This window comes from Choloepus didactylus, chromosome 4 (genome assembly GCF_015220235.1).
Source record: "Choloepus didactylus isolate mChoDid1 chromosome 4, mChoDid1.pri, whole genome shotgun sequence".
Lineage (NCBI taxonomy): Eukaryota > Metazoa > Chordata > Mammalia > Pilosa > Megalonychidae > Choloepus > Choloepus didactylus.
In genome coordinates, this window is record NC_051310.1 from 46,652,740 (window position 1) to 46,670,537 (window position 17,798).

Genomic DNA, 17,798 nt, shown 5'->3' on the forward strand with positions numbered 1-17,798 from the left:
CTCAGCGGGTAGGTGTTCCCATTCACCCCAAATGGTTCCCAGAAGCTGGATGTTTTTTTCTGAGATCCAATACTTGAGTTGATTATTGCCACAAATGTGTACCAGAGGGTTTCTAAGCAAAGACTTTCTTAGTCCATTTGAGGATTTGTTGTAGATTAAAACAGTGTGTGGTGGTTTTCTGGTACCTTCTCTATCAAATCTGTGTACCTTGGTTGGTTACATAAGATGACGTTCATTTTTGGTTTCATATTGAGTGTTCTGGAGTTACTTGGTTGGGAGTCCAGTCTTCATTTACTGGTTTCTGGTGCTGATCCTTTAAAGGATTTCCCTGGACCATATGGATAGATAATAAGAAATTAAAACTCAGACTCAAATTTCCTTTGAGTCCCAGAGGATAGCTAAAAAGTTTGTTCCTTCACACAGAGGTAATGAATTTGTCCAAGATTTCACAATGTATCAACAACAGCTACAGCTTGCATTTTACTTGTGCCTTTGTCCTTGTGGCCTCTCAGCAACAGCTCCCCCACAGCCCCTTTCTGATGCCAACCAGGAAACTATTTCTTGAGGACTCCTGCCTCAAGAGGGGTTTTGAACACCTGTATGGACAAGAATTCCATAAACCCTGGGAATCTTTAATTGACCTAGCTGGAGCGTACATTCTGCCTGAGAAGGATTAGTATCCTCATGCCATTCCGTCTGCAAAGTTTGCCCCTGCTCATCCTGATGAGACAGGTTGGATAGAATGGTCTCCTCCTTTGCAAATGGAGGAAGACTTTGTGAGCAAAAGGGTGACTTGTCCAGAGCATCCCAAAGTTATTAGCAGGACTGAGCTTTCCCTTCAACTCCTACAACTCCCCTCAACTCCTGCAACTCCTGCTCCCTTGCTGAATGTGGCTAGCCTCTGGAGGGGCAGAGCAGAGCAGTGCTGAGGAAGTTGGATGGTCTGATACTGGAGGGAAGGAACTTCCTCTGGGCCGGATGTTCCCTCTCAGGTGGCAGCTGTGATGAGTCCTGTTGCGGGAGGTCCAGGAAGGGCTCTTGGCCTGGCCTTGTAACTTGAGAGTCAGGAAGCTACTCTCTCTGGAGGTGAGCTGCTTTGTAAAACAACAGTATTCCTGTCTGCTCCTGAAGGAAGATGCCTGGAGATACAGCCTCCTGGCTTGTCTGTGTTTTGCCTGCTTAAGCCCGTGGGAGCTACAAGCCCCAGCATTGGTGCCTTGCTTTCTTTTCTGAGGACTCCATTTCTTCCCTCCCCTCAACCAGGCATTGGAGGCTCCAAGGCCAGCTGGGCTGTGTGTGTCCTTGCCATCTGCCAGGCCTCCACGCCTCAGGCCTGGGCTTTGGCCAGTGCTTTCGCAGCTCTGCCCTGCATCCCAGCCCTGCGAGCCTCTCAGCAGCCCTAAGCGGGTGTCCGACCAGCATGCCTGGTGCCGTGTCACCAGCCTTCTGCTCCAGCCCCGCATGGTAGCTGCTGAGAGAGGACCAGAAAGGGTGAGGGGTTTGAGGGAGTCAAGGTGGTGAACCAGCATACCATGTTTCCTTCCCTGCTGGTGCTCAGGAACTCTCGCCACAGTCTGCTGGTTTTATTCTTTGTTGTTATATTTGTTTTTCATGGATTTCTTGGTCCCAGTGACTGTAAGAGGAAATGTGTGGAAAATCACAAAATCCAAGTTTGGAGGCCACTTACTAGGAGTTCCCGTTTCTCTTTATTCAGTAATGTTGTGTGTTAGAACACAAGGGACGGTGATGTTGGGTATCTTGTGACAGAAATACTTTATCTCATATAACCTGTCTTTCTCTGTTCCTCTCCCCAAACCATAAAGAATAACTAGTTTTTAGAATGAATCGCCCTGTGGCGATGGCCAGGATCTCCACGTTGGTGCACCCCCATTGACCCCCCACGTGGTGAGAGGAACAGTTCTTGGTGGACAGTTTTCTCCTCATAGGCTCATCGTTGACCAGCTGTCTCTCTCATTCTCTCTCTGTTTTTGCTCATTCCAAGCTGTTGCTTTTCTGTTTTGTTCATCACTCCTCAAAGTGTTCTGCTGGTTGATTAGCTCTGCTCTTTGCCTGGTTGTTGGAGCATGGGGCCATCCTTCACTTCCCGAAGACACCTGGTTCCAGGCGTCCCTTCTGTCATTTGACCACAGCGTGGTTGTGGAGAGTGCCTGCTTTCTGGCTAGTTGCTGCAAATTAAGGGGAAGGGCCCCAAGCATGATCTCATTTCAGGTGCCACTTCCTGAAAGGGGTGATGGAGCCAGGCCGATCAGAGGGGCGTCAGCAGCCCTTCCCAGCCAGCCTCTCTCTGTGGACAGACAGCTTATTTGTAGGAAAGTTTCTAAGGGTGAGTTAGTGGTACTATTTTATTCACTGGGAAATAATACTGAGTTTCTCAGTTTTCCCCTTAATGAAGGGCAAGGCCTTGGCCGGGAGCGGCCTTGGGCCTCCAGGCATCCTGGAGGATGGGACGGGCTGTAATTTGAGGAGATTTGCTCTCACCCACGTGGCTCTGCCCAGCTAGTGGAAACTCTGTAAGACCAGCTGAGGCATAATTGACACAGGGAGTTAGAAGTGGACCGACCCTCTGGTTGAGAAAAAGCCATCTCCAGTCAAAGGCCTGGAAAACTGTCGAATGTTTTTGCCCAAATAAGTGTTAAATTTTACTAGGCTCCCACTGTGTGTGAGATCCTGGGCCAGTATACACAGGAAACACTCCCACACTTCTGAATCTTTAATTTGTCTCTCTTGTGCTGTTTTCCTCCAGCCTGTAGAGAAGCTCAGGTTTCTCTGATTGGATAAAAATCTCCCTTGGCCCTGCATCTCTGCCTACCCACCCTGGAACCTCTATCCCCTCTCCCATCAAACATTTTGAAGGAACGGGCTACACTCTTTATTTTACTCTCAGTTGTCCTCACCCTGCTGCCATGGGCTTCAGTCACTGTGTCTTTATTGAAGCTGTTCTCACTGTGGTCATCAGTTGTGGATAATTAAAGCCCTCTGGGGTATTGAATGCTGTTGTTTGCTTACTGCTTCTGGAAACTTTCTCCCCCTGAGGCTTCCTGATGTGGTTATCTCCTGACCCACCTTGATCTTTGATGGTTTCTCTTCCTCAACGAACCCTAAAGGGTTAGAGTTCCCAGGGCCCATCCTCAGCTCCCATTCTGGGCACCTTCTACCCTCTACTGGAATAATCTTGCCCACTTTCGGTGTTGCTGCTGCCATCTCTTTACTGCTGATGACTCTAAATACCTCCAGACCATTTCCCCAGGTTTCAGAACTTAGATACCCAGCTTCAGGCTACACATTTCTATTTGGAAAATCTACAGGATGTCCCAGACTCCTGCAATGGTCCTGGCACATGCTCTTTTCCCATCCTTTGCCTGTCTAACTCTTATTTGTCCCCAGGTATCAATTTAAAGCCCTCTTCCTCAGGGAAGCCTTCCCCCATCCCTCAGGCTGTCTCCCTGTTAACACTTGCCTAGGACCTAGTACCCTCTGCAGTACTCTGCAATTTGTAAATTATAAATTATTTGTAATAATCTGTTAGCTGTTTGTCTTCCCTACTGGCCTGTAAGTGCCATGAGATCAGAGAGCCTATTTTCTGCCATTTATTGCATCCCCAACACCTAACACCATGGCTAACACAGAATGAGAGCTGGATACATATTTTTATCCATTGAATTCATCATTCCTTCCCCGAAACTTCCTCCTTCTCTTGCAATTGCCTTCCTGGTTGATTGAATCACCACTCTCTTTGTCACCCAAGTTAAGACATTTTATTGACCCTTCCCTTCTGTTTACTAGTTTTTTCTACTCATCCACCAATATCCTAAATAGTTTTGTAACTTGATCCCTCTTCACTATTTTGACTACTGTTTTAGTTTCCTTGGCTGCTCAAGCAAATACCATGCAATGGAACAACTCAAACAATGGGAATTTATTAGGTCATGATTTTGAGTTAAAAGCAATTCCAAATCAAGGCTTCATCAAGGCCTTGCTTTCTTCCTGAAGACTGGCGTTCTGGGGCTGGCTGCTGGTGATCCTTGGCCCTTGGCTCCTCTGTCACATGGCAATGCACATGGTGGCCTCTGCTGGCCTCTCTGTTCTCTTCCAGGTTCTGCTGAATTTCAGCTTCTGGCTGCTGCCTGTGGCTTTCATTCTCTCTGAATTTCATTCTGCTCGTAAAAGGACTACAGTAGTAGGATTAAGACCCATCCTGGGCCACACCTTAACTGAAGTAACCTCAGCAAAAGGTCCTCCTTACAGTGGGTTGACACCCATAAAAATGGATTAAGTTTAAGAACGTGTTTTCCTGGGGTGCATGCAGATCCAAACCTTACAACCGCCAAAGCCCTATTCATGCCTACATCATCCCTTTCTCAACAACGGCAGTACATCATTTTCCCTGTCTGTTGTCTCATCTCTTTCCCTTTAAATCTATCCCTCTTTACTGTTGCCAAAGGGATCTTTCCAGAAGGCAAAACTAGCTACATCATCCTATTTAGAACCCTTCGTTGACTCCCATGTCTCTAGTTCTTTGACATGGCATCTATGATCTGGCCCTTGTCCATGTCTCCAGCCTCCTTCCTCATCCCTCATCAAGCACTGGCAGTTTCCCCTGAAACCAGCTATTTCTCACTTCCTTCCATGCCTTTGCTTATGATTTCCTCTTACTTGGAATGCCCTTGCCTGCTATGCTTACCTCTTCTTCCCCATCTCCCTCAACTATGCCTGGATAACTACTGTTCCTCCTTAAAGACTCATCTCAGACCCCTGCCCTCTTGCAGAAAGCCTTCTGTACGCCTCTGCTATGCTCCCATAAAGACTTGGGTGTATCCCTACCCTTGCACTTAAAACACATTGTATTTGTTCCTAGCCCATTTTTCTAACTGTCTTCAACATTTGACTGCAAACAGGGACAAGATTTCAATCATCTTTGATTCTCCATGCTTAGCATTCTGCCTGGCACATAGCATGTCTTTTACGGGAAAGCATGCATGAGCCCAAAATAAAGGACCATGGAACTGAGGGACAGACATGTACTCCTGCTACTACGACTGCTGCTACTGCTACTACTACTGACATTAGTAAGTGGTTATTCTGCTCTTTCTAGGTGCCAGGCACTGTTCTAAGTACTTTACATATATGAACTCTTTAATCTTCCAACAACCTGAAAAGGTAGATATTAATAGTATCTTCATTTTATTGATGAGGAAACCTCACTTTATGGATGAATTGAAGTTAGTTATTTTGTCTCAGTTTTCACAGCTAACAAGGTGCAGAGCTGGGATTTGAACCCAGTCTGTCTGTTCCAGAGCCCTTGCTACCTACTAGCAGAAATAGCATACATGAACTTTTAAAAACTATGCATGTAATTTTTTTCATTGTGTTATTTGGTGGATCTGATAGGGTACTCTATCCTTGGAGGGTAAAAAATGTCCAAAAATTGTTAACAGGTCAAGCAATGCATTTCTCTGGACATTTCTGTAGGGAATGGATTATTGCCTGAGAAGTTGTTTCAGATTCACAGAAAATGTGACATGCAGTGGACAGAAAGAAGAGCTGGGAGTGGGGCCAGCTTGGTCCTTCCTCCCTGTCTAATGTCTTAAAGACCATGCTTAGTAATCTAGTCCTTCAGCTGTCACCCTGTTGAATAAGGATGAGAATACATTAAACTCTGGCTGTCATTGGTACCTCAGAACAGAGTTCAATAGAAGAAAAAGGAAAGGGAGAGAGAGTAGAAAGAATTGTGGAATCATTGGGAAAGGAGGCCATTAAGAACAAGGGAAGGCTGGAGTAAGTTCATATAGTTTAGTTTTCATGCTGACAGATAACCTAAAGAAAGGGAAGGAAGTACCAAGTGCTGGTTTTATACCTGTTTGGCTTCACCCATCACCTGGAACCTTCATTTAGAGGGGAAGGAGTTTGTGTTAGCCCAGACCATGGTGACAGTGCAGATCTGGGCCTGAAGCTTGAAGGTGTTTGCCAACATGTCTATATTGGTGTGACAGGGAAGCAGAGACGGGGAAGAAAGGTGCTGTAAGAAAAAGTGGGCTGTTTGTAAAGTAAATCTGAGGTTGAATCAATTCATTCTTAAAGTCCTGCTGGATAGTTCCAAGGTGGGATTCTAAAGGAATCCTCCACTGGCTTGTGTGGACAGGGTCTGGGCAGGACAGAGCACATCACAGCCCTTATTCTGGTGTGTTTCCTGCCATCACTTTGGAAGTCACCATCTGCCTACTTGACGTCCCCTCTCCTGGGTCCCGGTGGTGATGAGCCAGCCCAGTGTCTGATGCTCAGTAGCCATTCAAACATTAAATCCTTCTCTCTTTCCATCTTCGGAGGTAAGAAAGCAGGGGTCCACAAACTTTTCTTCCAAAGGGCCAGATAGTAAATAGTTTTGACTTTGTGGAGCACATACAATCTCTGTTGCAGATTCTTCTTTGTTTATAACCCTTTAAAATGTAAAATCTGTTTGTAGTGTGTGGGCTGGGTTTGAATAACCCAGTTGCAGCTTCAGGCTCTGCCATGGGCAGAGTGAGTGGTCCAGAGGGGCCCAAGTTATGTTACTTTGACTAGTAGAGCCCATGTAATATGGGGTGGCTTAATACGCTAGACCAAGGGTCGGTGAATTATGACCCATGGGTCAAATCTGGAACTCAGTTTGGATTCCCCAATAATGCTTAAGGTGAGCCAGATGGTGTTAACCACAGAGCCCCTCTTCCAGGCTTCTTGATTACAAGTGCAACAAAGGTGAAAATAGAAAAATTAATGAAAATAGAAAATTCCCTATTTATTTGGAGGTGCGGTCGCAATTGATTTGTCTGGGGGGGGGGGGGTGGCGGCCGGTCGCTAAATCCTAGGCTCTCAGGATTGCTCGGAGGGTACCGGCGGCGGGGGCTCTTTCCCGGAGGCGAGGGCGAGGCGGGGGACTTGGCCAGGTCCCCGGCGGAGGCGTGCAAAGTATGGAGGGCGGCGAGAAAGGAACAGGCGGGACACGTTTCTTTTTAGGGTGAAGAAACCAAGAGAGTTTATTAGGGGAGAGTACAAGCTTATAACGGGCGGTCTAGAGGGCGGGGTAGCTGTAGAGGTTAAAGGCTTGGATTGGTTCTGAGAGGGCGCGGAGGTTGGTTGTTGGGTGTTGCACAATGATTGGTGCATGCGCACTGGCAGTAGGGGACGTTGCATTGTAACGGAGGGGTTGAGTGGTTAGACGAGGGAGGCGGTCTTACCCGGCAAGCTTCCTCCAACGGTTGGTTTTGGGTGAGGAATTGGGGCCTGCCTCCGGCCTCACCTTCTCAGGCCCGGGGGGCTGTGGAGGGCGCTGTCACCCGTACCCACTACCCTCCCCAGGGGTGGATCCGGTCCCCCGGCCCAGGCCCGCCAGGTTGAAGCACGTAATCAGTATCCCGCATGGAGGGTGACTCCATACTGAAAATGGCTCTCATCTTAGTAACTAAGATGGGAATACTTGACATAGGAGTTGAAGAAATGATCTGAAAGGAGAAAGATTCCATTCAGTAGGCGAAAATGCAAAATCTTGCTCTTCAAGAGGAGATGCACAAATATTGTTTTGTCTGGTTTGGATTAGGGTCAAGCGTCCAAGTTTTGATAAAATAGGGGCAAACCCTCTCTCTCTCTAACTGAGCCATCTCACAGGTGAACTCGCTGCCCTCCCCCCTACGTGGGACCCGACTCCCAGGGGTGTAAATCTCCCTGGCAATGTAGAGTATGACTCCCGGGGATGAATGTGGACCCGGCATCGTGGGACTGAGAGTATCTTCTTGACCAAAAGGGGGATGCAAAATGAGACGAAATAGTTTCAGTGGCTGAGAGATTTCAAATGGAGTCGAGAGGTCACTCTGGTGGACATTCTTATGCACTATATAGATAACACCTCTTAGGTTTTAGTGTGTTGGAATAGCTAGAAGTAAATACCTGAAACTACCAAACTCCAACCCAGCAGTCTGGACTCCTGAAGACAATTATATAATAATGTAGATTACAAGGGGTGACAGTGTGATTGTGAAGACCTTGTGGATCACACCCCCTTTATCTAGTGTATGGATGAGTAGAAAAATGGGGATAAAAACTAAAGGACAAATGGGGTGGGATGGGGGATGATTTGGGTGTTCTTTTTTTCACTTTTATTTTTTATTTTTGTTCTGGTTCTTTCTGATGTAAGGAAAATGTTCAGAGATAGATTGTGGTGATGAACGCATAACTATGTTATCATATTGTGGACAGTGGATTGTATACCATGGATGATTGTATGGTGTGTGAATGTATTTCAATAAAACTGAATTTAATAAAAAAAAAATAGGGCCAGAGTTTACAATAACATTTTTCAATGACCCTATCTTTTGTCAAGGGGACTAGGTTAATTTATATATTGCTCTGATACTCATTTGACATTTACAGAGTTGATTGTCAGAAATAGTAATGAGAGAACTAAGAGAGTGACAAGGCTAACCCTCTCTGGCCTAATCCCTCATTCAATGGAAGGGGAAGCTTTGGTTTCTCCTGTTTTTGTTTTTGTGTCAATTTTCAGTTCCGTGGTCCCTTTTCAGGTTCAGGTCTATGAAGCCTTAGGGGCGTATGTGTGTTGGAAATCAGATTTTTTTTAGATTTAGAAATGTCGTGGTGTGTTTGGGCAGCATCCCATCATTAATAAATGATAAATATCATTAATATTTCTGCCACAAAACTTAAGAATATTTTCTTAAAGGGAGATAAAGTTTATAGGTTAGCTTTACCTCAGTTCAGGGCAGATTTTGTCCCTATAGGAGTTACAAAAAAACTTTCTATTTTCAGAGCTTTTTGAATTTCAGAATTTTTGCAAACAAAGGATTGTGATCCCTAAAATTTCTCTTATCCCCCACAGTGCTGCACAAGTAGTAGGTGCTCATTAGCAGTTAACTGATTTTTTAGGTTTTTATAGGTTAGACTTTGAAGTGGTGCACTTCACTTTCCACTCATTCAGTCATACCTAATTGAATGAGAATATGCTCAGAAAGAGTAGGATTTGGATATGGCAGGTACATAAGTAGGCCCTCATTAAAAGTCCACTGATTTTTTTATTAGCATAAACATGAAGATACAAGTCAAGTGTTAAGCAACTTTATTTTCTATTTTCCTAATTTTAAAATATATTTTCCAAAATGTTGAGCTCCCCTATAGGCTATAATTAAACCAAAAGCTACTGATGGATTATAAGTTGGAAAGGAGTAAATAAGGTAAAAGCAGTTGGATTCTGTGTTTTGTGTTGGAATGTGAGGAGATGATGGGCTAGCTACCTTGTGACTTTTTTTTCAGCTCTGTAGCTCAGTGTCTGTAGTATACACAATACTTGACTTATTAACAGTATTGATGAAGATCATATTTTAGGGAATACTGAAATAACTGTGCCCTAGCCACAAATACTTATTTAAACCAGGATCTCAAAATGACTAAATGATCCAATAACTGTACTGAAAACATTACTGTCTGCAACAAGGAGCTATGAGGGCATCCTCTTAGGACATCAACACTGGCCGGCTCTTGACCCGGGGCCCCGTCTCATTTGGGTGCTCCTGGTTAGAGAGAAATGAAGAGAATGTGGAGTGTGTGTTAAGAGAGCAAAGAAAATGAATGCGATTTTTAAGTGAGACCCATGATAAAAGGCTAATGGGATTTAGATCACGATACCAGGAAGCAGAAGTGACTTCTTTAAGTGTGTGCCTGTAATCTGGATTCTACCGTTGCATTGAGGGTAAAATAGGGGATACCATCCTATGATTGCTGTGAAGAGTAAGTTGATTTAAATGGTAGTAAAAGAATTTAAAGCAAGACATAAACTTAATGCAATGATGGTGAGTCACTAGCAGAGATCATCAGAGAGGTTCATGGACTCCTTTCTCTAAACAGGTTTAAGAGCCGCCTTAGACAATAGGTCAGTATAAATATGAAGATACCAATAAGAGGGATGAGAGCACTTTGAAAAGTTAATGGATTCATGGAATCATCATCTGGTCATGGATTGTGTAGGAAGTGGAGGTGTGGGTTCGTGCAGGAGTGTGTCCCCTTCCCTTACCCCCAGGAGAGGGTTTGCAGTGGGGGGCACACGGCGCATCAAGCAAAACAAGGCACAGTTCTTTTCAAGAGCTGGACTGGGCTGGCTGACACAACAGCAAAGAGTGGCATGCTCCATTTGGCATGAACTCTGCTGTGAGTTTCAAGCAGTTTATTTAGAATCTGGCCGGAAAGGAAGAGAATATAACAGGTCAGCAGTTCCCACCAGCTGGCTTGGTGTCTGCGAGTAGTAAATGCTCTCATCTCAGACTCTCCTGAGTCCTGCTTGCTGTTTTGGCTGAGGAGGTTGACCATTCCTCCCAGGCTCTAGATTTTCACTTCTGAGTTGGTTCTGATAGAAAGCCAGCATGGCCTAAAAAGAGCTATCACCAGCCTTGGAAGGTACCTGAAGGATGGGTAAATAGGCTTCTCCCTATTCACCCACCCATCCCCTGATTCCCACTGGATAATGAGGTTGGAAATCCCTCTCCGGGATGCCCATGGTAGGGTCCCCTCAGCCTGAGACTCAATACTGTGGTTGGAAGAAGAGAGGGGTCTGTAGAACTGTTCTGCCCATTCTTCTTCTTGTAGATGGGACACATAACTTCATGTGGTCAAGATCTTGGCCTTTGATGTTTTTATTTATGAGTGAAGACCGGCAGCCAAATTGGGCTGTCTTCACAGGCCCACTGGATCACTGCTTCCCAGTGAAATCCTTTTGAATTCTCTGGGGCATTGAGGACCAGATGCCTGTCCAAGAACTAACCAGGCTTGAGGCTGCTGAGCTTATGGAAAACTGGGGAAATCACACCCTGAAATGACTCTATGCCTAGACAGGAGGCTTTTATGGGTGCTGAGAGAAATGAGAATGGAGCCTACATGGGTGGGTGATTGGCTCCCACTAACGCAGAAGGTGCAGTAGGCTGGCTGCAGACCACGCTGGATGATGACATCGTGCTGCTGGCACATACTTCCATCTGCACACACACTGCTCCTCTGCTCTAAAGCTGTGACAGGAGCTCCTCATGTTCCTTTCACTTTATCAGCAAAAGTCTAGCATCTAATTGTTCAGTTGACTTCTTTCTGCTTTCCAGCTTCCAAGAAAGTGAAGGATCAGTGAGACAAAGGCTATTTCTGACATAAGGGTAGACCTAATTTAAACAAACCATGCATTTATATGGTTCACATAGTATCTGAATACTCAACGATATCTTCTCCCCATCGTTGCCTTATTGTAACAAGATCCTTTGAGGCAGGAGATACCATCTTTCTCTGCCCACAGTAGGCTGCCATGAACCCTGCAGCTGCTCAGTAAGTATTAATTGAATTAAACAATGGCCACACCACAGGTGCATGCAGTAGCTGCCTGTGTTTTCATCCAGCTACAAAAATCCAAATTGGTTACTTTGGATCTTTCATTTCCCAACCTGTGCATTCAGCTGCCCTTGCAGGAACATTGGCGCCCTCTGTTTCTAAACTGCATCAGCTTTATACAGCCGTGTGTTGTTTCAATTCCTTTAGCCAAACATGCTCCTTGATGTATGAGACCCTGTTAGCCCTGTACACACAACCCCAAGGCCACAGGCACCCAACTTTGAGGGTCTTTACAACTCACCCCTTCCCTATGTTTCCTGCCTCTTTCAAAGGGTTTAAAAATGAGATCCACCCCCCCACTCCACTTATTGGCAGGGTTTTTATATCCCTAAAATATAATAATTTCATATTGGCAAAGGCTGTTAGAACTTGGTAATTCTGTAAATTGGATGATACTGATGTCTTTTAAAACTAGTGTCACAAAAGGGCCGTGAACCACCTTTTCCTCTTGCTCAGATCAGGCTTCTCCGTGTAGGGAGAAGGGAACTCCTTGATACATTATAATCAAGTTACCACAAGTCAGGAGTACCAGTTCTCTGCTTTCATCCTGATCACACGGGGTGATACAGGAATGTTAGCATCTAATGTTACACTAGGCACTTTAGGCTGTGGTTGCAACAGTGCTTTACAATGGTGGTTTCTTATCTGAACTTCATGGTCTACCTTTATGCATTAAATGTTGAGTGCATTTCTTAAAATCAATATTGACTGAAAGCAACTGACCACCAAAATATATTTAATAAATTTCAAGCACACATTAAAAACTAAAATGATAAATTCAAAACTGAATAGAGTAGATGAGCCTACTGCAGAGCTCATCATTTCACAATTTTGGATACACACATGGGAGTTTCTGATCCCTAAAATATAATAATTTCATATTGGCAAAGGCTGTTAGAGCTTGGTAATTCTGTAAGTTGGATGATACTGATGTCTTTTAAAACTAGTGTCACAAAAGGGCCATGAACCACCTTTTCCTTTTAATTTCTGGAATCTTACTTTGGTAAAACTTTAAGTTTGCACAGTGCCTTGCACAAAGTAAGTGCTCAGAGAATATTTGTGGAATGAATGAATGATGATCAAGTTTTGTTCTCATTTTCTGGTTGATGGGATGAGGAGATTGGCAGGAATTTTAGCCAGGGGATGAAGAGTGCAGTTTTTAACTAGGTTTGCAATTTCCAAAGATACATGGCCACTTGGGCAGTGAGATCAGTGTGTGCTCTGAATTCATGAACTACATGTCTGCATTTGTAATATATGTACCAATCATAGGCATACACAGTTATCCTCCTTTCGGCGGGCTAAACAGCTACTCCTGTTCAGAGGGAAAACTTCAATGGACATTTTCTGATAAGAATGCCCGCATGCAGTGGGTGTAGCAAACTGTGTCGGGCACAAAGAGAGATAAGTAAGGGGGGCGGGCCAGTTCTGCCCTGCCCAGATAATGGGATGGGGGTTAGGAGGAGTTTATTACATATAGACAGTTCCCATCTGGTTTGGTTATGGATTGGTTACTTTGGATCTTTCATTTCCCAATGTTTCACTTGTTTTCTGTGACCCTCTCTCTCACTTAATAAGGGTTGTTATAGGTAGTGAGAGCAACTACTCAAGAACTGAGGACTTCTGGGTCTTGTTTTTGGTTGAGTCAGTGGCAAATGTGAACATAAAATGTTCAGGCCTTTTAGGAACAGCATCTTCCTCTCCATCTCTAAAATAACATGCCATGGTCACAAAGGAACCAGAGCCAGGTGCATCTCTAAAAATTGAGGTGTTAAATCAGGTGGAACCCCTGGAATGGGGTTTGGATGTATTTTGGAAATGTTCAGTTATATTTAGGAGAAATGGAGTAGGGAACAGGTGAGGGAAATAGTAAATCTGAATTTTACAAATAACAGATGTTTATAGGAAACGCTAATCTTCACTTTTTTTTTCTGCAAAAGCCCTGCTAAATGTTAATGTGGATAACTATACTGTGAAGAAAGTTAAAATCTATCTTTAGAGACAATTCATCTGTAGGTCATGCTGGCTGGGTCTCAGTTTACCCTCTGCTTCTCACAGTTGTGTGACCTTGGGCAAGTTCCTTAACTTCTGTAAGCTCCAGTCTCTCCATGTATAAAAACGAGAAAGTGAAAAACATTCCTAGGAGTGTATTGCTAATGGAATGAGTTATTTATTTTAGGGACTTAGCATCGTGCCTCACATGTACTAAGTAGTTGCTGAACACAATCATTATTGGTTTTATTATTGTCATTTTTGTTTTTGCAGTGGTGTTCTACAAATGTGTGTTGTTGGAGGTACAAGGTCCTGCTGTGTGTTTGGGACCTGATCTCTTCACATGTGAGTAGCCAGAGTTTGGCTGCCTGACTGAAATGCAGGAAGAGGGTTTAAATGGGAATAGACAACTCACAACTGAGGGTCATTGAGGGTAACTGTAAAAATAAAGGTTGGGTTTTCCAGCCCATTATTTTTACGCTGTGATTCCTGCTAAGCAACTCTTGGAGAGTGCGTGACATATTAATTGTGACCATTCTTTGCTCTATTTTGAGGATGGGTAGACTTGGCTCGTGTTGGATCTCAACTGCCGCCTTTTTTGTTTGACCTGGCATGCATCACTTTTATAATTAAAAACAATCTAAGAAAACATATTAGATTGGCTGAAAGGAAATACACCAAAATAATGGTCCTGTCTAGGCTAAAGCACAACTCTGTTCTAGAGATGGGAGGTTTCTGGGGGTGGCTATTGCCTAGGGAGTCTGCCAGGGGAATAGGCAAATTCTGAATTGAGCATGGTTAGGGTCAAGGTACACAAGCTAATGATAAGAGCAGAAGATTAATGTTGATCTATTCTGAGCCTGCTTTCTGACCCTGGAGGGGTAAGCCACTGAGACAAGCCAAGCAACAGTCTCCTTTTTCTATAAACCCACTGTTCTCTCAGAGCCCAGTTCTTCAGGTTGGCTTGACAGCTGATGGCCTTTCTCCAGAGGCAGACAGTCACCGCAGCCTTAAACCTGTACCAACTCCCAACAGAATTTCAGTCTGATGCCTTTGTTTTCTAGCATCAGAAGCCAGGAATTGTGTTGGCAATAGGGAGCTGTGATGAGGCTGTGACCAAGCAGACATGAGAACGTAAGGAAGGCCACTGCTTGGTTTGCTATGAAGAATTGTTGTAGCAAATGGTCAAACGTTGATTTTATTTTTCCCAAGTGGAGTAAAAACATCTTTCTCCTTTTGTTAGCAAAGAAGAGGGTGATGACATGACAAATCTTGAGTGGTAACAGCATGACTGCTCTGCTTCCTTCTCCCTCTATACACAGGTCTCAGATATCATAGTAGGGAGATTGTCCCTCCTCATGTCTGCTCCTGACTTCATAAAAGCCTTGAGAAGTGCAAAAGTATAAAGGCTTCTTGTTTTAAACAGAAGTCCATCATCTAACATTTAGAAGATCTACCCATGTACCCCCAAAGGGCAAGACGGCCGGTACCTGTGACTGTCCCATGTAAATATTAGATAACATATTTCTGATGACAAAATCTCTACGTTTACATGTCTTCAGCGTTTAAGTGCTACAAGCAGAGGGGAGAATGGTTGTAGTTTTATAACTGGAGAAACTGAGGCACAAAGATGGGCTGACATATAATGCTTCTGAGTTCTGGAAGCAGCAACAGATGTTCAACAGTGAGAGTAGCCCAAATGTATCCAGGGGCCATTCTCCATGCCAGGCGCTCTGGTGAGGACTTTAAATACATTATCCTATTTGATCCAAGCAGCAGTGCTGTGAGGTGGTGTCTGTTATTAATTCCACTTTACAGATGAAGAAACAAACAGAGGCTTAAAAAGGTTGAATAAATGGGCTAAAGCCACACAGTTAATAAGTGGCTACATTTGGAGTCATCCCCAGATGCCTCTAACCAATGTACTGCCTGTTTCACTTCTCCAGATCAGAGTCACCTTAGTCTACTATTTCTGGCACTAACTGTCCTGCATGTTACCCTCTGTTCTTTTCTGGAAGCTGGTTCAGGCCCTTGCTGAATGGAGGAGTATTGCTACCATGTACTAGGGAACACTGAGATGTGGCAAGCCTTCTGGAGTCACTTGCAGATTATTTTAGCAATGACCACTCACTTCTCCGTACCTTTCAAATGACCTACCCTGGCTTATGTGTCCACCACCCTGGACACATATGCACCTTCCTAAGAATCCCAGGCACTTGGCAGCCCTTGCTGCCCCTTGCACCAGCCAAGCTATTTGGAGTCAGGCTTCTTTAAGAGAAGAATGTGGTAGCAGTTACTTTGCAAGCAGCTCAGCCTGATTACAGGGAAAGGCACTGACATGCTGTCTAGTTGGGAGCTTCTGGGTAGCCCATTCACAGTGCTCAGAACTCGGGGTATCCTTGTCCCGGGTGCTCTCAGATGATAACATTTGCCGCGTTCTTTAATAGATGCAAGGAGAGTGTTATCAAACTGCAGCACTTTGGAAAACCTTGTGCGAGAAACTTGTAGTTCCATGCACTGGGGTTTTCCTTCTTCTGTAAGTAGGTAGACGTGTGCTGTGCTAAAGAAAGACCCTAAAAAATAGGAAGGTGGGACTTAAGAGGTGGGCTGGGGGTTAGAAATAAGAAATTTGCCCTTCTGACTCTGCCACTTGTTTGTCCTGGGAAAGTCACCCCTCTTTGCTTTCACATCTTCTCTAAAGTGCTTGGAGCTCCTCAGTGGAAATGGTGGGTCTGATGTAGGCTGGAGACCCAGAGTGTGGGGTGTGGATTAGCTGTGACTCTTAGCGGCCTCTTTGGCCTCACAATGTGGATCATCTTTCTTTCCTGTTGCCTTTCTTGATGCTCTTGTTGCCTGGTGTTGATCTGGATACGGAAGGACCATCTCAGATGATTTAAAAACTTGAGCCTCCCATTTCCTTTGATCTCCATAGTCCTTCCTGCAGCAGTGCCTGGTCAGGCAGGGCTGACGGAGCCGTGATGACAGTGGTGAAGGCAGGACCTCTGAGCCAGACTGCTGGGGTTTGGATCCTGGTTCTGTTACTTACTTAGGGGACTGGGGCAATTCATTGACCCCTCTACATCTCGGTTTCCTCAGTTCTGGGGCAAATGAAGGTGGCTGCCTCAGAGGAGTTAGGATTCAATATGGTGGTGCTTGTGAAGTGCAGTGCCTGGTGCAGGGTACATTCTCAGTAAATGTCTGATGACAACGGCTAATAGCTGGGGAAATTCTCTCCCTGTTATTCAGGTGAGAAAGTAAAGCACAGGAGGGAGAAAACAGTTTCTCCAGTGATGCCAGTGGGGAATGTTTAAATTATCTGCCTGACTGTAAACTCCTTGAGGTCAGGGACCATCTCGCTACAGTTTTTGGTATTCCTTTTGGCCCCTAAAAGGATGATAAGCACATATATAGTATAGTATATGTTCAGGGAATATTTGGTTAATTAACTGGGGATTCATAACGAACTGCCTCATTATTTTTTAAATATAGCAGTAGGCAAAAAAGACAAAGATAGCAGCAAAAATGTAGAGACCTTATACATCTCCCTGGTGATATGGTTTCTTCCCTAGAGAAGGACTCTGCTCTGTCACTGGTCTCCCTTCTGTTTGAGCCCAGTATTTAGAACAGACCAGAGCTAGAAGCAAGGAGCTCAGTAAGTGAGTGCCATATGAACTCCCAAATGCATGAAGGAATGATGAAGTCATGGCTCTGTGGGTCCCGGCTCAGGCAGGTGTATGAACAGGTGGGTGTTCTTCAGGTCACAGGAGGCTTCTTGGAATGGGCTCTTAGTTCTTTTGGGGGGGGAACTGGTCCCCTACTAGGGCAAATGCAGCTTTTTAAATTTACTCTCTGAGGTCTAGGGTTGCATTTTGAAAGATTTTAGGGTTATGCATGTGACCATGTATTTGAGGCAGTCAACACAATCCTTGTAACTTTCAAGAATTTTGCTTTTTTAGTCTTCATAAAAGATACTTGGAGACCTTTAAACCATGAATTTAAACAACTGCCATAAACTCCGATCTACTGGCTCTCACTTCCTTATATAGTAAAGACTCAGATAAGCATGATAGCCTTGTAGGGTATTCTCAATGGCCAGAGAGGCAAGAAGAGTCACTTGGAGGGATCCTAAGGTGGAAGTGACCCTTAGCAGTCTCCATCTTATGAGAAGGAAGAGCTTTCCTTGGGAATGGTTGCACCATGGAGCGAAACACAGGGTGAACTCTCAGAAGACCTGGGTCCAAGCCCTGGCTCTGCCACCAAGGTCTTGGGCAAGGAACTTGATATCTAAATCTTAGTTTGTATAAGTGAAACTGAGATTAATATTACATCTCCCACTTGCTTCACAGGGTCATTAGGAGGACCACTGATGGAGAAACTGAGTG

General features: G+C 44.6%; 1 protein-coding gene across 7 annotated transcripts in view; it reads left to right on the forward strand.

Moving 5' to 3' along the window:
* Positions 1 to 17,798, forward strand: part of SPTB (spectrin beta, erythrocytic) — a 121,712-nt gene that overhangs the window by 20,424 nt on the left and 83,490 nt on the right. Inside the window, exon 1 of one of the 7 annotated variants that reach the window (XM_037832531.1) lies at positions 13,728 to 13,761. The exons of the other annotated variants lie outside the window; for them this stretch is intronic. The gene's annotated coding sequence lies outside the window, so the exon portion shown is untranslated. Of the gene's footprint in view, positions 1 to 13,727; positions 13,762 to 17,798 lie in introns of those variants that run through there. 7 annotated transcript variants of the gene reach the window in all.